This window comes from Ochotona princeps, chromosome 19, assembly GCF_030435755.1.
Source record: "Ochotona princeps isolate mOchPri1 chromosome 19, mOchPri1.hap1, whole genome shotgun sequence".
Taxonomy (NCBI): Eukaryota; Metazoa; Chordata; class Mammalia; order Lagomorpha; family Ochotonidae; genus Ochotona; species Ochotona princeps.
Window position 1 is genome coordinate 7,049,590 of NC_080850.1, and position 26,318 is coordinate 7,075,907.

Below are 26,318 nucleotides of genomic sequence, written 5' to 3' on the forward strand. Positions count from 1 at the left end.
TTGTTTCCCTTTGGCAGTATCTTGGGGTTGGACTTTATTCCCACACACCTAGTTTTAAGGTTACAGTATGAACACTCTTGGCCCAAGTATAACCCAAAGCCAAGTCTTGTTTGGTTTGTAAAATGTGTTTCAATATATTTTTTTTGAATTCATTGTCAATATTTCAAGTGGAGAGAGCCATATGTGGATAAAGTGGAGAGATTCCATGACAAGATTGGATTTCTTGGAAAATGAGATTTTTTACAGGTTTGATTTTAAATTCTCATAAGGTAACAGTTAAGCAAATGGAGCAGGATCATGGCAGCCATAGCCTCCAGGGCTCCTGTTGTTTGCCCTGGGATTTCTTAATTTATTGATTTTGCCTCCCTGGCCCCAGAGACAGATGAGTTCTTGGATTCTGATTTGCACTTTCCTCTCACTGTCCTTTCTCCTGCCTCAAGCTATACACTTCATTCCCTCACAATCTGGTTATTTAAAACACATTCCATGTTGTTGCACAAAGGATTTGAAGCTCATTATAGGAAATAAATATAATAAAAATAAAGAGATAAAGTAATAAGAAAAACTGCCGCAGAAATTGTTGGCTAGGTTAAGTAGGTCAAGACCATGGGGAGGAAAAAAGAGCATAGAAATTCAGGCTATTTGTTTAAAGAAGTTTCTAGACTTGAGCCACAAGTAGGCTTTCAGTTTTCACTTGTCTAAGAAAGGAAAATACCAGTGTGTCATGGGGAGCAACTTTTTAGAAACTTATCTCTAAAATAGCATTGTTATGTAGGTTGAGTTTGGTAATTAGGGGCACAGAGAGTTGCTACATGAGAAGACTAATCACAAAATGTATCCTTGATTAAGAAGTTTTTCTTTTGTAAATAATATGATCAAAGTGGTGGAGTTAGTTTAAACTTTGTTTTTACCTCTCTGATACTGGTAATACCACCAGGCGATGTCTAGGAAAAAGTAAGAAAATATTTTACTAAATCCATTCATTGAAAAAAAGAAACATAATTTTATGGTCCATGGAGATAGTGTCCCAATCACCATTCAGCTCAATACACTAAGAGCTGGGTTGATCTCCCCATCCTTTTCCCATAGTGAGAACAGGCAAGAGCAATGGCTCACCTCCCAGTGCCCATGGCTCCCAGCAGGAGGGCGCAGTAGTCATGCCCTCAGCCATGCAGTCATGCAGCTGTCAAGAGATGAGATGGCAGGAAGATGTACTGATATGGATGGGCCCTTGGAAATACCCACATGATTGAAGACTGTCTTACAATATAACCTCCACAATGAAGAGGCCCCCCACCAGCACTCTGCTTCATTTTGACTTGAGGCTATGTATCTTATAGAAGGATTCATTCACTCACTCAACAGCTCAGGGAAGAATTGACTACATGTGTATCGCTCCATAAAGTAACTCTGTTCCCTGCCCTCATGGAGATTGCCCCTGCAAGTCTCTACTTCTCTCTTCCTTCTCAATTTGGTAGGTAATTTGGATAGAGGAGATGAAACAACATTTGAAGACAAGAACAAGCTCATTAGGATGGGCAGCAGACTGGGTGCAGGCTGCTTCCTCTTATACACTGAAAATGAACATAAAGTGAAACAGCAGGCCATTAAAGCATGGCCTGGAGAGCCATCAAGACATGGTGCAATTGGCTAACCTGTGTTTCCAAGGAGGTCTACCAGATGCTCTCCTACTGTGCTTTTCACATCCATTGGGTAGGTGGTCAACTTGATTTTCCTTTGGAATTTCTATGAACCTCTTGTCTGGCCAATGCCTCAACCCAGAGTGTGTTTTGGTTTCCCCCTCCCACCTGCCATCCTCAGACAGGAGGAACTGCTGCTCCTGAAACTGGTGGGGTAGGAGGGTATTATCCATCAGTAAGTGCCTCTGCTCTTGTGTCCTGACCTGCATCCCTGTAGGAGATCTCTATTTTGCTGGATTAAGTTTTCTCTTCTATCCCTCTGGTTAGGAGGAGCTGGAGCTGATGTTCACTTGTTTTTTTCTATTAGTAAACTTTAAGAGCAGTTTTAGCTTGACAGAAAAAGTGCATAAAAAGCACAGAGAATCTCCAAATATCCCACTGCAGCTTCCCATTTTACTAACATCCTGCATTGGTGTGGAATATTTGCTACAAATGGTAAGCCATCATTGGTATATTGAGAATAACTGAAGTTCATGTACTTTATGCTAGAGTACGATTTTTGTGTTGTGTCAGGAGCCATGTACTATAGCCACATTGAAGCCACTTTGAATATAGACCTATGGGACAGTGGAAAACCTCCGGTTGGCTAGATGCCTGGGAAAGAGGTTATGAAACTAATCACACGCTTAGTTTCAATTGTTTCTAGCAACTGTTTCAGAATGTGATTTATGCTGTACCTGCCGACATCTTGTTACTGATTACCTATGGTATTGTTGATATGTTGGTTACTATTGTTGATATGGTGGTTGCTCAAGAACAATCGGTCTTGAGACCATGGCCTGCGTCCCAGTTTCTCCTTCCCTCCCTGAGCCTTAGTTACTGAAGAATATAAAAACCCTCAGTTGAAATCAATAAGATGACAGCTTGATCAGACCTACTGTCTTGCTGTCCATTCTTTGTGTCTCTTGTCCCTTCATTCTCTTCTAGGTTGGTTGCGACCCTTGTTGACTGTCCTGCTGGACGGGACAGTGTTGCATAATTCTATGGTATTTCACAACTGACTAATGTTATGTATCTACTGTTACTGTATCATATGGAATAGTTCCACTGTAGAGAAATAGCTTAGATACTTGTCATAGATATTTATCTAAAAAGGTACCTTACCTTCTCCAGCATGGTAGGCACATGGTAGGTACTGGGAGAGAGATGAAGAGATGTCTTATGTGTTTATATGGAATTCTCAGGCTGAAAAGAGACATACTCATAGACCAGAAACTGTAATCCCAAATAGTCATGGGCAGGTTACTAAGATGAGGACAAGTAATAGGTGTACAACTATGGCAGGGCTGGGAACCGGGACCTAGACAAGAGTTTCTCAATGGAAGAACAGCTGTTTTCCTGCCAGTTGTTGTAGTGCAGGAATTTAAGTTTGGGTGAGTTCAGATCCTTAGAGCTCTTTTCAGGAGATGTTGGATTAAAACATCGCTTCTCAGATTCTTAGTTGTTATCAAACATTTGGCATTTAGCAAAGAGAGTTTGTGAGTAGGATGTACTAGGATGCCTGTCTGGAACCCTTCGTTGGCAAGTCATCCCAACACAGTGTGGATAAGGCTAAGGAGTAGGTGCGGAGGGGAGAAACACCCTAATTCCTGCCAAGGTCTGAAAAGGAGAGATGCTCCAGCAGACTTGAAAGGGAGGAGATCATTTGTTTAGGCTTAAAGGGAAGAGGAGGATGAGGAGGCCTGTGCAAAAGCACAAAAGGTGAAGCATCCAAGAATGGTGAAGTCTGTTGTAGCAGAGCTAGGAACAATTAGAAAAGCAGGATGTTACAAATCTGATCTCTTTGAAGGCGCTGAAGAGCTCACAAGACAGCTTGCTTCCAACAGCCCAGGTCCTGTTGGGATCGAGTTGACCTGCATTCACTGTTATCTTAGAGACGGTGGAAATTCAACCAGATAGTTTATATGATTTTTATTCTAATATTCACTATTTGGTAGTAATTTGCCTGGTGTATGAAGAGGTAGGAGCAAGAGAAAAAATACACTTAATTAGGTCTACAGGTGACCCAGATATTGTGCTAATTAGGCCTGGGCTTTAAGATAGTGGTGCACATATTCTCAGGAAAATAGACAAAAATACGGAGAATTCCATCAGCTTTATATCCAAATGTATACAAAAAGCTAATTAAAATATATAATTGAAAAAATGTTATTCCAAATTAATAATTTGATAGACCCATTTAGCAGCAGTTTGGACAATGATTCAAAGAAAATTTCTAAGTTGGTAGACAGATCAACGGAAAAATATATAGACTGTGCACCCAGAGAAAAGAATTAAAAATACACAAGAGCACAGAGACAAGGAACATTAGGAAGAATTCTAGCGTGTATAAGTGGAAGGTGGAGAAGAAAGAAAGATGATGCAATCATATTTTAAGAGATAATGAATGAGAATTTTACAATGTAGGTGAAATATATCAAGTTCTGGATTCAGAAATAGGAAAAACACAACCACACAGGAAAACTGTTGAAATACACAAATAGAAAATCTTCAGTGTAAGATAAAGGTCATCAGAAAGAAAGCAAACCCCAAACAATTGCTGCTTGCAAGCATAAAGTTACAGGAAAAGTACAAGTAGGAAGGTGGAAGAGACCATGCAAGACAAACACAGATCAATAAAAGGTGGCATGGCTGAAAACACTTTGCTAAACAGGAAGTTTTCACAGAGCAAGAGTCCATTTAGGAGGAAGATGCAGTAATTCTAAACTAGTATGTTCTGGTAATATAGCTTAATATTCATATAAGGCAAAGACTGGCAGAATAGACAAAAATCATAATTATAGTTGGAAATTCAAGAGTACGTCTCTGAGTTATTGATATAACATGTGGACAAAATCCTTAAGGGTACCCAAGGTCTTAGTAGCACAATGAACAAACTTGCACTCATTGACATAAACTCATCAAAGAGTTTGGCACTTAACAATCAGAATACTATGTATGTTCTTAAGTGCGCGTCAACCACATTGAGCCACTTCCTGAGCCATAAAGGCAACCTTTATAAAGCTTAAAACAATCAAAGCTAACCAGAACATTTTCTGTCCAGAGAAGAATTAAGCTAGATATCACTAGCAAAAAGAAAACTAGCAAAGCTTGATATGTTTGGAAATCAAGCAACATAGTTCCAATTTCTAAGTAACCTATGCATCAAAAAAGCAATTTCTTGGAAATTAGAAAGCATTTAGGACTAAAACAAAATGAAAACACAGCGTCTCAGAACTTGTGTGATGTGGTAAAGGCTGTGCCCAGAGGGAAATTTAAAATAACATGACATTTTTGAGTGCAGATAATTTGTGTGTCAGGGTGCATGAGAGGCACAGAACGCTGTACTTCCTGTTGAAATAGCTTTTTTGTGCGTATGTTTGCAGTGGTTCCTTGTCAGTATTGCCTAAACCTTGCTAGTTCTGCAAGATACCATATCTATGGTAGCATGCTGATATTTGAAATGTAATCTTTGCTGTCCCTTTAAACACGGTAGGTAAGTTTGTTGTGGATACACAGCTTCCCCTAGTATAACCTGGGGTGAAGCTCCTGGAGCTGAGAGAGAAAGATGCCCCCTTAGGGGTTCCAGTCCTCAGACTTAGGGTCTTAGAGCAGAGGTGTAGGGGATTCGGAAACCCGCTTACACACTGAGTGCACACAACTGCCCAACTCTGAATTTTATGTGCTTAACCAAGAGTCCCCTGGGAGTGCTGAGCTAGCCTTGATAAAGATTTTTCTGAGTATTCCAGATATTTTTTCCCCAGTCTTCTTGGTTCAATAAAACTCAAATCATGTTTTGCTTCAAGCATTTGTTCTCTTAATCTCAAAACCACCCCTGCTGCCCCTTTTAAGCAAAATTGAATTTATACATTTCTCATTCATTTGCACCTTAGTCCTGAAAATGTTCTGAAGAGAGTCCTACCAAAAAAATCATTTGAGCGGTGCTATTTCTTCAGATGGAAGGTTTTTGAAGCCAAATGATTTGAAAATTCTTCAGTACACAGCTCAGTGCTCTATTGCCTTAGACCACAATGCTGTGTAGCAGGGCCTTACGAACAGTCTCTAGGAAGGAATGTGTCGAATGTTCTCTGTGCAGCTTCTTTGGAGAGGAAAGTGTTGGAAAGCAACTGTGAGAAACCATGACTCAGGAATACGGAGAGTCACACTTGTGACATGGGTCAGTTTTTTTACTCTGTGACGATTTCACATCCATATGCTCTTCATCCAGATCGAGAAAATGAAGGGATGGTTGGGGTTATGTGGATTTCTGATTGTGGAGGAGATCGGAGAGGAACAAAGCACACACATTAGGGACTCTCACGTGCTCTTGCTTCTTGAGCCACCTGCTAGGTCAGCTAAGCCCAGGATCCACCTGTAAGACAGAACTCTCAGTGCCTAGGCAGCATTTCTGCCAGTAGCAGAAATGTTGGGGTACCATTTGAAGTGGACCATTTTGTCTGACAGAGTGCCCCGGTGGTGAACATATTTGATTTATGGAGGGAGCTTCAGGGGTCTCCGCTGCTCAAAGGGGGCAATTAGTCCAGTGAAGCTCACAGTGGAAGAAACCTCCCTCTGTTTCTCCTGTGGACCCAGCAGGACCCAGCCCTGAAGTGCGGGCACATGGAGAGCAATTAACCTTGGCACTGTGTTGGCAGGAGTGGATCTGTGACCTAGAATGAGTGAGTGAAGAACATTCCTACAGGGAATAGGAGGTTCATGTGAATGAGCTCCCAAGGACACAGGGTGCTTTTAGTTGGAAGATGGAAAAATGAAGAGAGATTGAAGGAATTACTCAAAGGAAAAGCAGAGTTGTCACCTGAAGAGGAATTTCCTGAAGTTCATTAATTTATTTCCTCAGTGGAGACTCCCTGGATCCAGGTGAGGCGAAGGTGACAGAGATCTGTTTCCAGGCTGCTATTTACAGTTGAGTGGTTCACTGCTAGGCAGATAATTTGACAACTTGCTAAGTGATGGTTTCCACAGCAGAGCTGATTTTGGGGAACTACCAAATATCTGGCAATTGGCTCTTAGTAAAGGGCCGAAGCCCAGTGGATACCATTTTTCAATTTCTTGGGCATAAACAAGGATTCCGATCATGGTTCAGTTCAACTTCTCACTGAGAAATAAATAAAGTGAAAATGTGTTGGGCAGGACAATCCCTTAACATGACCCCACCCTGTCACATTATCATTAGAACGGCTGGTAAGTGTTTAATTATCCCAATTAATATACTGGACACCCAGAAAGTGATTTTTATAGGGTAGGATTAGCCTCTGTAATTCAAGCTAATAAACCCTTCCTTTGTTGTGAATGGGAACACAAACTCCCATTTATCATATCACATGATTACAGACAGGAGGGAAGGGAAGTTGGCTAAGTGAGTTTTTGCTGGATTCAGTATTAATGCACCCTTGGATTAAGTGCCTGTCTTAGTGAGCTCAGAGAGCACGGTAATAGTTTTAAAATTGATCTAATCATTTCACTGTCCCTGGGAGGTATATGGTTATTAGACTAACTCAAGCTGTACATATCCACACCTCGGGCTGTGAATCTATGGGAGCTAAGACATGCAAAATGCTCATGCACACAGTAGGTGCTCAATAATGCTATTCCCATCTTATAGTGTGCTATGACTCTGGCGGTCAGGGTTGTTTGCAACAGATCTGATAGCCATGCTGATTAGAAACTGCCTTGGTCATGAGCCTTTTCTGATAGATCTAGCTCATTAAACGTGCTGTCTGTGGTACAGGAAGATTTTCTCCTTCTGTGATTTACTCTGTCAAGGAGATACCCAACTGCCAGTTAACTGGCAAGAGTGAATATTATCATCCTATATTAGCTGTGCTAGCCGTAATTCAATACAGGGTTTTGGATGAGAGATAGTTTACCATCTCAGTCTGAAGAATGCCCTGCATAGAACAGGGCAAGGTACCTGTGAGTGGACGCTGGAAACACAGGACCAGGGTGCTCAAAAGTAGAAGGAATCACTGACAATCACAGAGAACATTTCTGGCCTTATCCTAGAGGTAGTCTGTGGCTCTGTGTCCTCTGCCCTTAGGAATCCAGATACACTTTGTGTGCATCGTGTTGGTCTGTTCTGCAGCTGCAGGAGGCAGCTGGATGTTGCCATCATCCGGAACACAAACTGCTGTATGCGAAGTGTGGGGTCAGTTCATCCAGGAATACATGTGGGTCTGCCCGAGGTGGGAGAAGGGACCAAGATGCCATCCTCTCTGCCACTTGGTTTGGCAGCCTCTTAACTATGCACTTAATAAATGAAGCCTTGGCAGACACACCTTGAATTATTAATGAAGTTATTCAGCTTTGATTCTTTCCTTCTTTGGGGAAAAGTTATTCACTCAAATGCCTTTGATTGGACTCCACCATACATCACAATTGGGCATATTTTATGTGCAACTTTATGGTGATAATAGTTCTGTCTCATTTAGAAGCAAATCAGACATTATGAACTTCGTGATTTATTAATGTATTGATTTCTATAAATGTCAGCGCATCTCACATCCCGTCAGAGAGCCCGGGAGCAGTCAGTGGAGAGCCAATAAAAATGTAAAATGAAACCATCATAAAAAGAGGAAATACTGCTTGTTTGAAATCCTGCTGCCTCCTGGAGTTGTTTTAGGATGCTGATCATTACCATGAAGGCAGCCCCTCACCCCCACGAAAGGCAGCTGGCATGAAGCTGTTGGGGATTCTGTACTGTTAAAGTGTATTCTAATCTTTAATTAAAAAAAATTATTTATTCAAATGACAGAATTGTAGAAAGGGAGAGAGAGAGAGAGAGAGAGAGAGAGAAAGGGCTTCCATTCACTGTTTCACACCCCAAATGGCCACAATGCCTGGGGCTAGACCAGGCCAAGCCCAGGAACTCAGAGCTTCATCCAAGTCTCCCACATGGGCACAAGGCCCCAAGCATGTGGGCCTTTTTCTGCTGCTCTCCCAGTTGCAATAGCAGGGAGTTGAATCAGAAGTGTAGCAACTAGGATTCAACTTCGCAGGGGAAGGCTTAACTTGCTGAGCCACAGTGCTGGTCCCTAAGTCTATTTTATATAAAAGCAGATTGTGGGAGCTGGAATGGAAAACAAGAGATATAGAGTGATGCCTGAGGGGCCCTGGCCATGGCCCGGACTCCTTCACCTGGGGAAGATAGGGAGTCCCTTGCCCTCAAATTCACCCTGCTACAATGTGCCAGCTTCCTACGAAGGAGCCTCTAAGATAAATCCCAGGCTCCCTTGCTGGCTCTGAAGGGTCTAAGGGACCCAGTCCATCTTCCCAGTGCAGCTCCATGTCATGAGACCTCTGCAATGCCATCCATGGTCTCTACCGGAAAGGGAGATTAGCTGGCCTACACTTGTAAGAATATTTTAATTTATATTTGTACTTTACTTATTTGGAGGGGAGATTGAGAGAGAGAGAGAAAGAGAGGGAGAGAGGGAGAGAGAGGATGAGAGAGAGAGAGAGAGAGAGAATCTCCCATTTACTAGTTATTGTTCTAATATCCATACCAGCCAGGGCACAGATCAGGCTGAAGCCAAAGAGCTGGGAATTCAATGTGGTCTCCAATTTAGGTGTCAGGAACCTATTTATTTGAGCCTGTGGTCTCCAAGGGTACACATTAGCAGGAAGCAAGAAGCAGAAACAGAATTGGAGCTCAAACTCAATCTCCCCTTTAGGGATGCAGGCATCCCAAGCAGTGTCTTAACTGCCAGGCTGAACAGCCGTTACTCACCCATCCATTCAACCTGACTTCAATGCCAACTCCTCCAGGTCATTCTCTCAGATCACTACACACATAAAGCTCCCTCCATCCAAGGTCTGTGACAGTCACCCAACAGGTGTTAAAATCTACTTTTGGATGCTGCGATTTTCGTGTATGGAGGTGGGATGGGGAGTGTCTTATGTCTACTTCCGGCTTGTTCTTATTTTTGACCTTTCACTCCCTCCATGATGCACACTCTCCATGTGTCACATTGCAAGTGCTCAGCAGGTGCTCATCATTTGCTAAAAGTGTGTGGCACCCCAGGGAACTAGAGTCCTGTGATGGGGACCGAGGGCCTATCTGGGAAGTATTTGACTTGGTGGTTGATTCCTTAACCTGACAGGTTAGTTCAGAGATGACAAACTGGTATCACATAAGAAACTGTTGTTTACTTTCTTTTAACTGTGAATTATTCAACATTTATTTCACATAAAATATAGAATTTTGGATTGCCTTTAGCAATTTGAAATTATGGCTATGCCAGAACATATTTCCACATGACAGCAACTGGCTGGAGCAGAGGAGTCGCTACTTAACGAAAACCGGACATGTGCTCTTGAATGAGCAACAGTCCCCACTCTTCCATATTACCTTTCCAACATCAGGCTGAGTGACAGTTGTCACTCATCATCACTCATGTGTATTACCTGCCTGAGTCTGAAATCCCTATTCAATGGGTTCTTGCCTCTGTCTTTTGTCACATTTCCCCAGATGACTGTTATGAGTTTTGTGAGAGGCTGAATTTCATTTTTGGGATCCCTAGCAACATGGAAGAGATAGGATGCTGTGTACAAAATCAGATGTGCCCTTGATGTATATTGCTGTTCATGTTATGTATCCCAAGAATGGGACAGGCCTCTGGGCCCTGCTCCAGGCATTCGAGCCTTATGCATACAGAGTACTTTTCACCTCCCTTGGCTCCTGTGAGGCATGTGTCATAGCATTCCCATTGTACAGAGGAGAAACTGGAGGCTCTGAGAGGAAAGTGAACAGGTGACTCTGAAGCACTATTTATGCATGAAACATTCTGGTGTGGACTTTGCTTATATCATCTCACAACATTCTCCCACAGCTTTTATTGTTAGTTTATTATTGGTCAGATATTATTATTCACATTTCATTAGAAACAATGGGACCAGGAGCCTTAAGTGACATCCTTGGGATCACAGGATGGTGAATAAGAGACTGAGATCAACTCTGCTTGATGGGAGAGCTTTCGGGCTCACAAGAGACCACCCTAAGGTCTCCTCTGTCTTTCTGATTGTATTAGGGACCATACTCTCCTCTTCACACCCCTCAGTTGTTTTGTGCTGAAGGGTTTGCAAGGAACAGTTGGAGGTGGCAAGAGGAGAGAATTCAAAATTTCAAGAGACTCTTCCCGTGGCTTGAGCTCTCTGCCCCCACTTCCAGTTTTGGCTCCCTTTTCTGGCCATCAAAGCAGCCTTCTATCTGGACAGCAAGCTGCATCAGCCTCACAGCACCAAAGCCTTTTGCTTGCTCTCGGAATGGATGGGTGTGGCTCCCTCCCCACCAAGGAAGTGAATTTATCTAGGGTCCCACCTGGGATTCTCCACACAGCAGGATTGAACTCTGGTGAGTCCTATTGACAGGCGATATGTTGCTAAATCTACTGTGCACTCATTGATCAAATAAGCCATGAGTACCCTGCAGATGCTGGGCACATGTCTTGGCACTAAGAAGAAAGCAGTGACCCAGAGAGTCAAAAGTAATGCTGGAGCCATGAGTGAGACTAGAGAGCAACAGGTTACAGCTGAGCATCAGCATGGGAGAAGTGCACAGAAATCAATTAGCCTGCACCCTTGCTCTATTGCATAGCCGCCTGTGAGGCTGATCGAGTCATGTGCATCCTCTGGCTCAGTGGTCACATGGGACAAGGGGTATAGGACATGCCCTATCAGTTTAGGGGGACCATAGGAACCTTATCAGATTGAGTGCCTTGAGTCAGGAGTCCCACTGGGTTGGAAGCTCAGCCTCCTAATGAGCTTCATTGCTTGGCTGTGAGTGGGGTGCAAGTTACAAAAGGTCTGCAAAACCTTCCATTAGGTGGGGCAGCAAGTCTGAGGGTCACCTGGAAGACTTGGATCATTTACAAGGATGAATAATCCAGGATTCATTAGCTGAGTTGTTTGTGAATACATTAGTGGGTCACAGGGCTTGGAAGCTGTTTAATCTGATGAGCGGAAACTGCTGGGCCTTGGAGTGATGCTGTGATAGAACTTTCCAGATCAGAGCTCTGGCTGGCTTGGGATTCCCTACACTTTTGAAGTCCTCCCTGGTACACAGCCATGCTTCTCATCGTTAATGTCTCAAGGTGGTTCACCAGAAAGTGGAAGCTGGATCAGAGGAAGTTTTGAAGATGAAAGCTTACATGCTTAAAGGTTTACCTTCTATAGGATGCCTTCTCAGGTCTCCCAGCTTGCAACTCAAGCATTGAACCTCTAGTTGTTTAGAAGGATCACATGTTGTGATTAAGGAGTAAGGAAGTTGGGAGAGGGGAGAAATACTCTTTTCCCTTAATTACCATCTCACATTTTCTTAAAGTTGTAGGGCAGTATGATAGCCTAGTGGCTAAAAGCCTTGCCTTGCATGCACCAGGATCCCGTGTGGGTGCTGATTCTAATCCCACAGCCCTGCTTCCCATCCAGCTCCCTGCTTGTGGCCTGTGAAAGCAAGGGAAGATGGCCCAAGCCATGGGACCCTGCACCTGAGGGGGAGACCAAGTAGAGGCTCTGGGCTCCTGGCTTCAGATTGGTGCAATTCTGGCCTTTGAGGCCTCTTGGGGAGTGAATTACTGGACAAAAGATCTTCCTCTCCGTTTCTCCTCTGCTCTGTATATCTGACTTTCAAATAAAATAAAGTGAAACAATAAAATAAATATTTAAAAAAGCTTTAGATAAGAATTGCTTTTAGAATTTTAATGCTCTGGTTAAAAGCTGCATTCGAGAGAATCCATTTGTTTCCATGTAAACATGGATCTGGAAACTCTGCAATTTGGTGGCCTTTTAAAAAAATTGTTATTTGGTTTATTGTTGGCTTGTTTATTGTTGTGTGGGGATGTTGCTCCTGCAGGACAAAATGCTTTTCAGGGGCTGGCATTGTGGTGCAGTGGGTAAGGCTGCCACCTGTGACAGCAGCATCCCATATGGGTGCTGGTTCATGTCCCTGTGGAGAATACTTCCGATTCAAGCTCCCTGCTAATGTGCCTGGGAAAAAGCAACATGATATGGTCCAAATGCTTGGGTCCTTGGCATTCATGTGGGAGGCCTGCGAGATGGAGAGGTAGCTGCAACAGCTGGGACTGGACTAGGCCAAAGCCAAGAGCAAGGAACTTCACCATGCTGTGATGTCATACAGTATTCCTACCCTTAGGGAGGTCTCAGTCTCCTGGTGGAGGCAGATATTAAACGAATCATTTTTAATTAGAGTCTGCTAAGTGCTACAAAGGAAAGGATGAGTTGCCATGGGAACTGGAACACTAAGACCTAAACATGACTGCATGACTCCCTTGTGGCAACTCCAGCAGTGGGCCAGAAGGGGGAGAAGGCAATGGTTAGAGAGGAGGCGAGATAGCAGTGTGGGCGGGCTCAGTTCCCTGGAGCCCCAGGAGAGGAAGATAAGTCTGGGAGATGAGAGGAGACCACAGCATTTTCCAGAGGCTAGCACCTGGGGGACAAGCCCCAAGGAGAGCCACGCAGGTGCAGACCACCTTGCGTTGGCCTGTAGCTCATTGCTTTTGGCATAGCAAACACCAGAGCAAGGATAGGGCTGTGGTTTGGGTGATTGTTTTGAGAAGCCAGTGTAGAGTTCTGCTTTCCACTGAACATTCCATGAGGGTTGAGGCACACTTAGCACCTCCCACTTGTTGGAACTTTGCAGGAATGGCAGTGCAGCCTAGGTTCTTGGCTGGAGGGATCTGCCTTCCTCCCTCTCCTTGCTGGCCCAATGACGGCAACAACAGCCTCCCAGGAGCCAGATACACCTGAGTGCTTCCACTTAGTCTCCACTCTGTGCAATTGAAGGGCCAGTGGAAGAGTCTGCAGTTCTCCTTCTCAGTAAATAAAACCTGTGACTTGAGGTATCTGTGATCTAAGTGGGGTTGCTACAGGGCCAGGGGGTTCCTGTGGAGAATGCCAGAGATTAAAAGTCAGGCTTGACTGGAGACCTGACCTCACGGCATTGAGAATATTGTAAGGCTGGAGAAAATCTCCTAGGTATGAGATTGCCCGCCCCCTTGCTCATCAGTGATTTCTTCCTTTATTCTTATTTTAGTTATTTCATGACCCTGTGTGTAGGGGCAATGGGTACTGGTCACTGTAATTAAAAGGGAGAGTTTGAATGTGCATGGGGACATGCTAATTGTTGAAGCAAGGTTCAAGAAGGTGGGAGACGATGGAATGAGGATCAGACATGTGAGCAACCCTGTGCTAATTCAGGTGATTTCTCAGAAAAAAAATCCTACGAGTGGAAGAAAAAGTAAATAGTACAAAGCCTGACTTCTTTATCTCATCTATTTCACTCTATCTTATCACATTTATTAATCTATCAGCATCACCATCATCATCAACAGCCTATCTAGGCTATGTGTTTATCTTGATGTCTTCTATAGATCACCTATCCTATTTATATATTGGATCTGGGAAATTGTGGGCAAACATGTTAGTAGTGATTATCTTTGAGAGTTGGGATTATGGATAGATTTCTATCCTTTTTGTTGTTTATGTATTTTCTAAATTTTCTGTGATAAGTGGAAAACATGAACAAATCCATAAGGATTATTTTAAAGTCAACACAAAGGACAAATGCGGAGTGACTTTCAGTCCTTGGAAGCCCTGGGATGGGTGGAGCCCAGAGCCCAGTGCTGCTCTCAGGGTCCATTCTCTGCAAAGGAGTCTGGGAAACAGCCAGGAGAGGGAGCAGAGCCTCTGGCCTGGAGATCTTTGGTATTCCTGGCAACCTGGGATGCTTGCCAATTTCAAGTTCAACTCTGTGTGCAATGGTGGTAAGGGTTCCTGCTTTTCAGGGTTCTGGTGAGACTTCAGTGAGATCATGAATAGAGCTGAAAGTGGTGCAGAATAGGCTGCCATTCAATAGCAAACTGTTCCTAACCCCTCACCCTTCTCTGTCCCCCCCTGGGGAAGACAACAAGTGAGTTGGCTGGAGGCAGTGGGTTGGGCAGGATGTCTCCCATGCTGGAGAGGGGAATCTCTGAGACAGCAGAGGAGGCTTGGGATGAGGAGACCAGAAGAGGACATTGTGGATGCATTTCCTTGCATCTAATGTTTTATGTGTCTAATTTCATGTATCCCTTCTGCCACCCTGTTAAAGACAAGGAACCTGCGGCTCAGGGATGTAAAACCCCCTGCTCAAGGCCATAGACTTGATCAATGGCACAGCTGGAGTCAAGTGCAGACTGACTTATTGCCAAAGCCTATGAGCTATGCTTGAAAGCTATTTTAATTTATTAGTTGTATCTGAAAGAGAGAGACGGTGACCTTCTGCTGGTTCACTCCCCCAGATGCCTGTAATAGCTAGCATGGGACCACAGTGAAGCCAACAGCCAGGAACTCAACAGTCCGTTGAGTCTCCCACGTGGATGGCAGGGACCCAACTACTTGAGCCATCCTCCAGGGTGCAGTTCACCCAGAAACTGTACTCTAAAGCAGAGCTGGGACTTGAACTAAGGTTCTCCGATATGGGATGCAGGCAACCCAAGCTGTGTGTTCATTGCTGCAGCAAAGGCCCAGCCCCACAAGAGTTCCTAATGTTGTGTAACTGCTGCTTTGTTTTGCATGTGCCTCCCCTCCTCTTTTTAAAGGATTTATTTATTTATTTTTATTCAAAAGGCGGAGTTATATATAGAGGAGGACACACACACACACACACACAGAGAGAGAGAGAGAGAGAAAGAGAGAGAGAGAGAGAAAGAGAGAGGTCCTTCATTTCCTGGTTAACTCCCCAAATGAATGCAACAGCCAGGGCTGATCTGATCTGAATCTAGACACCAGGAATTTCTTCTGGGTCTCCTACAAGGGTACAGAACCCCAAGGACTTGAGGTGTCCTCTCGCATTTTCTCAGATCATAAGCAAAGAGCTGGTTTGGAAACTGAGTAGTGGGTCTCAAACTGACGCCCATGTGGGATGCCAGCACCCAGAGGATAGGCAGAGGATAGCCTACTGTGCCACAGCGCCTGCCCTCCTCATGAGCTTTCTAATCATAGAGACATGATTAAAATTCACATTTTGTATACCTGGACGAGTCATATTCTCTCTCAGCCTCTGTTTACTCACACATGTGAGTGGATGGGAGCTAATTCATGAGTCATTGTCTTTATGGGGTCAAATGTGGCCAGCCATTGGCAACCCAGGTGGCACCCAGCAGGCTTATCATGGGGCAGGGTCCTGGGCTGCCTTGTCCAGGTCCTCAAGAGGGCATTCCCAAAGAGCTTGGGTCTTTCCAGGCAGCGACACAAGCTGTGTTGCTGAAAAAGCAATTTTTTTTTTTGGCTCTGGTTTGTGTGGATAGATTTTTAATATTTAATTAGGGAGACCTTCCGCTTGGAAAGAGGGCAGGACTTGTTATTAAATCCCTGCCACTTGGTCTCCCTCACTTGCCCGTGGGATTATTCATTCATTTCCAGTTGCACAATTTAATATTGCAACATCTAATGGGGAGATGTTGATAATTTGTAAAAACTGGTTGGTCCTGAGGCCTCTGAGAAGCTTCACGCCTGGGCCTGCCGTGGGGCGAGAGAGGATCCTCAGGAGACTCTGGGCTTCTGAGCACTTCCTGTTCATTATCTGCAAATATTCAGGGCACGTCTTGTTACTGGGTGCTGTGGGGGAAGCTGGGATGAATAGGAAAGGCACAGTTACCTCCTCCAGGGCCTTAGGACTCCTGCATGCATTACGGGGTCTGCAGCCAGACACACCAGGAGGTCAAAGGGCTGACTGTGACCCTTCCCAACAGTTGTATGGGGCATGAACCTTTCTAGACCTCAGTTTTATGACTTCTTCTCAAGCCTAAAGATGACCACCAAATCCAGCCCCAGCCTGCGGGCATCCCACATGGGCATGCCCACGTGCCAATGGGCAGCTCTTTAACCATCCTGTGTTCTGCAAATTCCACACTTCAGAGAAGAACGCTTTCTCATACCCACTCACAGAGCTTGTGACTGTGGAGTTTTCATCTCATGCTAGGCACTTCGACAGGTGCGGCTACAGTGGTGAGCAAAGGACGGCCTGGTTCTTGTGCCCAGAGGTCATGGTTTGGTGCATGAAGAACACAAAGCCGAGAGTCAGAGATGCAACTGTAAGATTACAACTATAAGAAAGGCTGTAAGGGAGAGCTATGTGATGTTGAGGGAGGGAGAGAGGGAAGGGCAGGGGCCCTGGGAACTTAAGGGAGCTACAGCGGGTCTGGAATCCAGAGTGGGAGCTCTTGATGGATAGGAAGAAAGAAAGGGGTGTGTGTGTGTGTGTGTGTGAGAGAGAGAGAGAGAGAGAGAGAGAGAAAGAGAGAAAGAGAGAAAGAGAGAGAGAGAGAGAGAGAGAGAGAAAGAGAGATTGGTGTAAGTGTGCAGGGAAGATGGAGCCCTCAGGAGTTTCTTGCATAGAAACTCTGGCAGAGAAGGAAACGCAGCATGTTCCACATCAGCACATTTAACCAGGTCCTCACTTTAAGCCTTTCATGGCTCCCCATTGCCCCAAGAAAAAACACCATGCTCTTGCATAAGGCATTCAAGCTCTCTGCTGCTGATCTGTCCTTTGCAGTGTGTGTCTCCTACTCACTGTCATCCTTACGTGCACATTCTCTCTCTCTCTCTCTCTCTCTCTCTCTCTCTTTCTCTGGGAACACTTGCGGTCTCTCCTCCCCCGACTCCCCACCCCACCAGTCCTGCTGTGCTGTGTGACTTCTGGGTGGATGTATACAAACACACCCCTGCCCCCATGCGGAGCCTGATTACCTCCCTACCCTGCTGGCTGTGGGTTATTTGCTGTGTTTCCTCCATGTTTGTCCCATTGCATGGCATTTCTCTAGTTTACACCGATGTACTATGAATCATTCCTGCTTGAGTTGTGAAGTCTGTGACTCTCACATCTCTCCTTAAGGGCTTTTTTGTCTGCAATGGAAGTTTCTCTGTCTTTCCAGACAGTATCAGTGTGAAAAGATCCCCCTCTTGTGTAATGCTCATTATGTTGTATGACAAACACAGAAAGGCTTCTCTTTATTTCTTTGGGCTCCTGAGAGTAAGACAGGTTCAGCCCCTCATTCAACCTATGCTGATTGAACATCTACTCTGCCAGGTGCTGTTCCAGGCACCAGCCACATGGTCACACACAATCCCTCCTCTGCCTAACAAGAATGACAAGTTAAACAAATCATCACAAAACCAATATGGAAGTACAGATTGGAAAAGGGATAGAAACAAGGCAGTAGGAGAAAGAGAAGTCAGAGAAAAATGAATTTCAGTGAGTGGTACCGAGCCTCTGCAGACACTTGAGCTGCAGGGGTGAGGTGAGAAAATGAGTGGGGCAAAGGATTTCAGAAAGAAGGAACTGAGCATGCATGAGGATTACAAGATGAGAGTGACATAGGTGGGTTTTTGAGGAACTAAGTGGAGGTCACAGTAATGAAGGGGTAGATGAGGGAGAAAGTGAGGTTAGGCAAGGGCGAGCAATTCATGTTCAGCGAACCTGTCTTGTTAGAACTTGGGCTTTCATCCTTAATGCAGAGGGAAACAGAAACATCAGGTATATCGTCACCTCAAAGCAGAACTCACCCAGGGTTTCATGGGCAATGAATTGCTAGCATAATCAGGTAGTGAAATACTACAGCCAATGTGGTAGAATTGGTTCCAAGAGTAGCCAGCAATATAGATGTATGCAGAACAAGCCAGAGGCAATCTGATGGTGTGGGTATGGGGAATAATGATGGCATGCAGCAAACAGAGGCATTCTGGGATTCTGTACCTGCTCCGACTCCCTTAATCTGGGTGTTCATTATGTGGATTCTGGAGCAGATTGTATATGGTTTTGATTTTGCTACATTTCTCTAAATAAATGCAGAAAGACTTGCTAAGAGAGAATGCCAACTGGCTGAGAGCTGAAAGAGCCACATGAAAGGTAGAGCTTGAATTTCCCTGGGAAACAAAGCCCAAGGATCCTGGGTGTGTGGGGAGAGAGAAAGGGCTCTAGGAATAGGGTTTTTCAGACTTGAGTGATCGGGCGGGTGGCATAACCTGCTGTGCAGTGGGAAAGAGCTGTGTCGCACGTCTTTCCACACCCCTGGTTCCTAGGATGGAGCCTTTACAGAGAATGGGTTTGGTTAATGGTAGTTAATCTTAGGCTAAAGTAAATCAACAACCCTGGGGGTCAGTCCTGGGATGACATTACAAAACAGAATGATTTTATTCTTCAAATGCAACAGCTTTCTGTGGAAGGAGCTCATGGATTTTCATCAAGCAAAACACATTTTTCTCGCTTAAATGCCCAGTGCCCTGACAGGTGCACAGATAGACTTAAGTAACCACTTCCTGTGTGCCTGCCTCACAATTCTGGATTTTTTCATGAGAGGCAAGGAAAGAACATTGAAAATCATTCCCTCAGGAAAAAGTGTTGTGTTGGATGCATTTCATCCGCTGTACTAACCTATCTCATGGAATTTTTTTTAGAAAAGAATCCCATTTTCTGCATTTTTGGGTACGTGGTTATTGGGCATTAATGATGCCACACTGCTTCCATCAGCTAAGGCTAAGAGGGGGAGCTCATGGGTGGAAAAAAAAAGCGATGGGGACCCTCTCTCCATTGCAGTCTCCATGACAGTAGCAGGGAGTGCTAATGCTTGGAATGCACTTGGAGACCTCTGGGAGAGAGCTGCTTTGAGGACATGTTCTATCATTAAAAAAATTGCCTCTAATGTCTTTTTATAGGATAATAAAAATGAGCCATCAGTCATTCATTGGAAAACACATCTCGGGCTGATTAAAATATGTGAATTTTTGCTTTAAGGTAAGATGACCATATTATTCAAAATTGTAAGCCTAAATGTATGCTCTCTTATTAATTGATTTTTAATAGACATGTTTCTTATAGATTAGCATTCTAATTACTTCTGAAAGCAGAGGGCAGCAACCAGGAGAGGCTTCCAATTAAAATTGTCCTTAAGATAAATCGAGGTCCTTGGCAGAGAGCACTTCAGCCTCTCCTGTGCTGGAGGAATAGCATCTTTCGTCCCATGGGCCAAGCTGTGATTCTTGTTGGTGCTGATGCTGCCTGAGGGTCTGAGGTTCTCTTGCAGACTGAGATGGGCTGCTTTTCATCATGGATCCTGCCAGGGCACAGTGCATGAGCCACAAAATTGGGCATCACTGGGGAAGAGCTGCCTCCAACGGGCATTTCGCTGTCTTCACTCCTCTGGCATCTTGTCTCCCACCCCCTTTTGCTTGCTTACTCATTTTCCCTAGCAAAGGACATAAAATGCCCACTCTGCTCTTACTTTAGGGCAGGGAGGTTTATGGGGTCTTTCATATACTTGGTATAATTGACTGATCCCAGTGTGTATGGATTGATTGATGTCAATTCAAGAAGCTTATGTTGGGTGAGAGCGTTCTGTGGTCAGTTGTGGACGAAGGGGAAGGTGGAGAAGTAAGAAGGGCCAGAAGTTGTATCCTGGGAGTCTGGCTGCAGTCCCACATGTAGCGCACACACTCCAAGGAGGCTCTCCAAATCTGTCACCTGCCCAGTGGTTTTGCCTCATCTACAAAGGACATTCACTTCTCAGTCTCTTTCTGTGAATTCCTGGACACCCAGAACACAGCACACAGTCATGTGTGAGGAGGATGGGCTGGTAAACTGAGGCTGGTCTCTGGGTCTTTTGGCGAATCAGTCTGACGCCCTTTTGTGGGAGCCCCCGCCCAGCCTCAGGGAGCCAGCAAGGGGCCAAGAACACTGAGCTGGAGCATGAGTGTGGGTAGGTGGAAGAGTGGGATGGGAAGCCTGCAGCTTGAATTCCAGGCAAAGCATCCCCATGGTTTGGTCCTGGATTCCTTCTGCAATAAAAATGAGAGGAGGTGGTGGGGGGAAACACTAGATTTACACTTTTCCAGCCTTGGGGAATTCTTCCTCTAGTTTTATTTCTTAAATCAATTATGGATCCAGAAACCTCTTTAAAATCACTGTGACCCTCTGCTATTTTCAATTTATATTAGTTCCTCTGGAGATGGCAAGTTTCATTACGTTTATTAGTTTGGGGGGAAGTCAAACTTCTTTTAATCTGTTCTGGTTACTTCTTTTAATCATCTAATTTTAGTACATTGAGGACTTTCCCAGCACTCTGTATTAGTTTAACAAGCCTATCAGCATGGTTATACTCAATAGAGCCAGATTTTAAGAAAGATATGTATTATTTTCTACATCAAGATATAGAGTGCCTTCACACTTGTTAATTTCCTTTTATTTTTCTAACAATTCAGATAGGTGACATTAGTATCTGCAGTCTGCCATAGGATACACTAAATCTCGGAAAACTTGACTCCCAGGACCACCCAAAGAATAAGTGCTTGTATAATAAGTGCATTTGAAGCCAGGATTTGCTTCCTGTAATTTATACTGCAGTTGCTTATATAATGTTGCAATGCTTTATTTCAATCTTATGCCATGGTATCTAGTTTTTTGCCTCACTTTTCCTCTCGACATATCAGAGAAAGAAACTATGTGTGATACTAATCAGCATGGATTCTTGGCTTGTCTAGGCCTGGAAGGTTTTTTTCAAGCCTCCTTGCTTTGTTTGCAGAAGTTTGAGAGAAGTTTGGAGTGGAGACCCCAGAGGAATGGTCCTCTAGGAGTTCCTTCTGGAAGACTGTTTCTTTTCTTTTGCACTTTGCCATGAGATGATCAAGTGCCCTGACAGCAACAGCTTGATGAACACCTGACTGACTGAGCCTGTGCATTTACCACCACCCACGCGTATTTGCGACTGGCCAATGACTGTGTTACATGTTTGGGAATCCTTACCCAGGTGGTTCTTGGTGAAAATTGAGGGCATGTATATAAAGCAGTTTTTGAATTATATCTCTATTAGCAACTGCGGATGTCTCTCTAGGGGAGCCAGGAGAGCCCTATTAGTGGAGCAGTTTAGCGCAGGATTGGAGGAAACAGTGGGGGTATATCCCAGAGGGAACAATAATTACAAACAGCAGCTCCATGTAAACAGGTCTTAATGTGTTTTCAGTATTGAAGGACTTAAAGGCAGGATCTTGGTGGGGTTTCAGTGCCCTCTCCAGGGCCTCATGCCTACACAATGGTACATGTGTGTAGGGGCAGTGAGGGCTCTGAGGAGACTGAGGGGGAAACTGGGGGGCCTCATGACTCCTGGGTGCCAGAAGCCTTTGACCATGGCCATGCCGGACCAATATTGTTGTGCTTATTGGCTACCTGTGCCCTCATGTTTATAGTGGCACTGTGTGGTGTCCAAGAAGTGATTGTGGGCAAGTCAGTTTCTCTCCTTGTGCCCATGTGGAATATTTATAAAATCTTTGCACAGAACTGCATGTTCTTTAAGGTATTTCAGCAAATTCTTGACACATTCTGCAAGGGGACTTATATTGTCCCATTTTATAGGTGAGGAAATTAAAGATCTGGCACAAAGTCACTAGTCAGAAAACCAGGAGCTAAACTGCATTTTTGACTTCAGTGTCCAGGATTATTTTCTCAATTCCAGATCATGTCCATGCTACTTAAGGTCTTGTTTAGCTAAATATTATACAAGAAAAATCTTTGGTATCAGAAGCTCAGTGATCTCAGGTTTTGCAAAATCACCTCAACTTATTTGGACTATAGCATCTTTGGGAACAGAAATCTTGATCATTCATTCTGTGCTTCCATGCTGATGCTGACTATCATGGGTTATGGTTCAGGTCCAGTGAATATCCTGAAGGAGGATACCACAATACATCCTAACTGGTTGTCATAGTGAGATAAAGAAATGCTATGGTTAGGGCTAGTATGTGGCATAGCAACCTCATTTTCTGCTTTGGCACTGGCATCCTATATGGATGCTGAGTCCCAGTTGTTCCATTTCCAATCCAGGTCCCTGTCAATGGCTTGGGAAAGTAGTAGAGGATGGCCCAACTACTTGGGCCCCTTCACCTACGTGGAAGACCTGGAAGAAACTCCTGGCTCCTAGCTCTGGCCACTGGGACCATTTGGAATGTCAACCAGTAAATGGGAGATTTCTTTCTGTCTCTTAACTCCCATTTTCAAGTAAAAAAATAAATCAACTAGGCTGTGGTTAGGTTAAGTCACATGCCGTCTGCTCACTTTACCGGCAAGTGTATCATGGGTTTTATTACTTCAATAAAGTGGAGTTGCAGGATCATGAAAGCTTCCAGTTTGGGTAGACCTTGGCTATCATTCATTAATTTTCAAGTTCATATAAAGCCAAGGTATTCTTTAATCAAAGGAATTATTCATGTAAACTAAATATGTAAAATAGATGAAAGTAATCAGTTGTTTGGATTAAAGTAGGAGAATGAGGGGGGGGGAGGATGGAGTTTTTCTTCCCCAAATCCCAGAAGGTAGCCCTTAAAAGGATTTGGTAAATTTCCTTTGGAAATCACTGGTCTAATTCAGCCTTGTTGCTTTGCAGTTGAGTGAGTGTAAACAAAGTGAGTCTAAACAAAGATGGAGATGGGCATGAGAGCTGGAGTTATGGCTGGAATTGAAGTCTTTTGAAATACTTTCCGGTGCTCTTTTCCTAACCATGATGAGTGGCAGCACGGGTGCCCCCGGGTTGTGCTTGAAATAATTCTCATGTCCTTTCCTATCAACAGCAGCAATAATTAGTGTCTGCATTCATCCGGAAAATCTACTTTCAAGTATCTACTTGCCCTATTCTTGGGATATTCTCTGAAATATCAGGAGAGTGTTCCAGAGCAGACCAAAAGGAAATAGCAAGCCTCTTTAAATAGTTAGCGCAGGATTGGAGGAAGCAGTGGGGGTATATCCCAGAGGGAACAATAATTACAAACAGTAGCTCCATGTAAACAGGTCTTAATGTGTTTTCAGTATTGAAGGACTTAAAGGCAGGATCTTGGTGGGGTTTCAGTGCCCTCTCCAGGGCCTCATGCCTACACAATGGCACATGTGTGTAGGGGCAGTGAGAAGGGGATTTGGGGAGAGATCAAGGCTTTGGAGGAAAATCAACACTCACTAGAAATGAACAAGAAGCAATCCCGTATACTCTATGGTCATGGCTGGGTGAGAAGCAGGGGTCAAGGACCCCCACATGAATGTATTACCATGTATGAAGAAGCTTGGGGAGATAAATCTTTGTCTGGGCTTATCCTTCAATAGTTTTTTGTTATTCATTCAATACCAATGTGTGTTGGGCAGTTGGGCTGTGTGGTGTGCAGAGCTTACACACACAGCAACGATCTTCATGAGTTAGATGCTCTCAGCCCTCCCCTGGGTCTACAGACTCACAGCAGATAGTGCAGGTTGCGATTAACAGAAAATTGTTTCAGATTTTTTCTTAAGTAGAATAGGAAACTATTGAGATGTTTAATAGGAACGATGCCTGATGTGATTCACATTTTTAAAAGGTCGTCCTGGATAAGCATGGGAGCAGGAAAGCCAGTGAGGAGGCTCCTAGCCTGATGGGCATTACCATTACCACCCAATCCCAGACTTGAGGTTTCTTCTCGAGCTCTCCTGTGGACACACCTCAGCTCCTGCGACCACAGAGCTCTTGCCTTTTCCTCAATATGACGTTGCCTTCTCTAAAAGCGTCTTTAAAAATGCACACACTGTTCTGCTTGATGGCTTTTCTCTTCTCCGCCCCCCAAGCTCTTATTCTTCAAAACCACTTAAAATGCTCTCCATGATCTCTGCAGGACAGTAGTCAGAGATTTCTTTCATTGAACAGCTCCCCTCATAAATCTCTGTTTTGTGGCTCAGCTACTTACTAATTGCATGACTTGGGCAAGTTATTTGACCTCCCTCAAGCCTCAATGTCCTTATTTGTTAAATGGATAAAATATCTTCCTCATAGGGTTTTTTTTTTTGAGCAAGAAGTGTGACCTGTATGTGTTTTTCTACAAGCTGCACACAGAACTGTTTTTGTCATTCCATATGTATGTATTATCTATTTCACATACTACATTCCATACACATTTTGTATGTATATGTATTATCAATACAAGCTATCTTTCTTATTATATTTGTCAATGCCCTTTCATAATGGGGACAAGTGCTAATCCTTGTATATACAATATTTGTTCTGGGTTAAATTAATGGATGAACAAATGAATGAAAGAATGATTGGATGGATATCATAGTCTCTAACTCTTACATCTACTGGTTATCCTGTGTCGATTTTTCTGGATGCAAAGTTGGCTTTGCTTAATTCTTAGAGACATTAAATATTCAAAATATGTAGTAGCTCTAGCCCTTGGTTCCCATCCTCCATCCTTTCTTTCTACTCTCTTGGTCTTGGAACTCCTATTCTGGTGCCAACTGGTCAGCCAGGCAATGACCTGTGTGGCCACAGCCCAGGAAGTGTGCTTCCAAGGATCTGTCAATTTTGTAGTAAATGGTGCAGTAACTACATTTTTGTTCCCATGGAAAAAAATCTCAGGGATATTACCACTAGATTATCTTTGAGGCCAGGCACATGGTAATTATCTTGAGGTTTTATCTGTCGTTTAAGGGAGGCCTCTGAAAGGTTGCTACTAATATGCTTATATGTTATCTAGAGGGTGGGGCATATCTTGTTTTTTTTTTGCTTTTTTTTTTTTTTTTTTTTTGAGAAGGAAAATTGGTTACTCAAGTTGGAACTGGCTAGGTCCCCTCTGTTCCTCTTCCTGGGTCACTTAGGTTTTGTGTCCCCTCGAAGATTGGGAAGCCTGAATGGGCTTAAGACACCCTGAAAACTTGGTTATTGAACACAGCCAGTAAGTAGAATGAAGATTTATGCAGTACAACAACAAAGTATGGATGCTACAAAATATATTCCAGAAACTCAGCTGTGGTTCAACCTTTCATTGGGCACAGTGACTTTAGATCTACAGATCACAAATTTGTCCTTAGGCAGGGCCTAGGTCCTAGTAAAGCAAATATCTACATGTGTGCTTCTCATAATAGAGTTTGAGGTCTGGAGTCTGGCTTCTTGGGCTTGTATCTCAGCTACCAGACTTATTGTGTGACCCTAGAAAAGAAACTTAATTTGCCTCACTATAAAATGAGGAAGCAATGGTGTTCTGGGTGTTAGGTGAAATAACATATACAAGATACATAATGTATATAATGAGCTTTGCTTGGCACATAATGGGAACTTAATATACTTATTATTATGCTACATTCATATTTCTTCTTCTCTTGGCAGACCTGAAAAGTACTTTCCTTCAGCCTTATTCTGATAGAGTGTGGATCATTGGGCTGTAGTACGTGGAGGGTAGTTGGCCTAGGTTTGGGTGTTTCTGGATACCTCTTTGGGACAAGAAAGACTGGGGAGGCTTATGATCACAGAATGAATTCTGATGAGAGCATGGGAAGAAGTTGCTGTCTTCTTGTTGGTTAGATGAAGGATGTTCAAAAAGTTCATGAAAAAATACAAATTATGAAAAAATGATGAACCAATGAAAAATTGACACCAAAATATCTTTTTTTTTTAATTCTTTGGTTTTTTTTAATTCCATTTTTTATGAACAAGTAAAAAACTTTTTGAGATAAAACTGGGAGCACACTCAGAGTAGGAGTTGAATTTTTCCTAATAGAGGATGAGCGTTCTGAGGAAATTCCTCTGATTTACCTTGGAAGGGGTGTATTCTGGGAATGTCATAGAC

The 26,318-nt window shown here is 43.8% G+C and overlaps 1 protein-coding gene and 1 long non-coding RNA gene across 2 annotated transcripts in view; one reads left to right on the forward strand and one right to left on the reverse strand.

Moving 5' to 3' along the window:
* Positions 1–26,318, forward strand: part of LOC131482627 (uncharacterized) — a 59,626-nt gene that overhangs the window by 26,527 nt on the left and 6,781 nt on the right. Inside the window, exon 3 of the long non-coding RNA XR_009247174.1 lies at positions 19,407–19,485. This is a non-coding gene — a long non-coding RNA (uncharacterized LOC131482627). The remainder of the gene's footprint in view (positions 1–19,406; positions 19,486–26,318) is intronic.
* Positions 1–26,318, reverse strand: part of KCNIP1 (potassium voltage-gated channel interacting protein 1) — a 301,698-nt gene that overhangs the window by 14,946 nt on the left and 260,434 nt on the right. The window lies entirely within an intron of this gene.